Below are 267 nucleotides of genomic sequence, written 5' to 3'. Positions count from 1 at the left end.
CCGAGACAATCCGGGCGTCCGATACGGCGGGCGCGATGACGGCGGTCGGCGCGCGGGCGCACGCGGTTCACGCGTTCGCGGCGTGCACGGGCACGTGGCCCGAGATCTGCGGCGAAGCCCGTTTATCGCGACACAAGAAAGTTAACGCTCTCGACACAGAATTTAATTCACGACACGCGGAGACTCTAATAAATTCGACACACACAGGACGGCAAAACGAACGCTCTCGCGACTTACAATTACACGATACAAACACGCGGTGACTCG

This window comes from Wasmannia auropunctata, unplaced genomic scaffold (assembly GCF_000956235.1).
Source record: "Wasmannia auropunctata unplaced genomic scaffold, wasmannia.A_1.0 LD336095.1, whole genome shotgun sequence".
In the NCBI taxonomy this organism is placed as follows: Eukaryota; Metazoa; Arthropoda; class Insecta; order Hymenoptera; family Formicidae; genus Wasmannia; species Wasmannia auropunctata.
Note: the sequence above shows the minus strand (reverse complement) of the source record.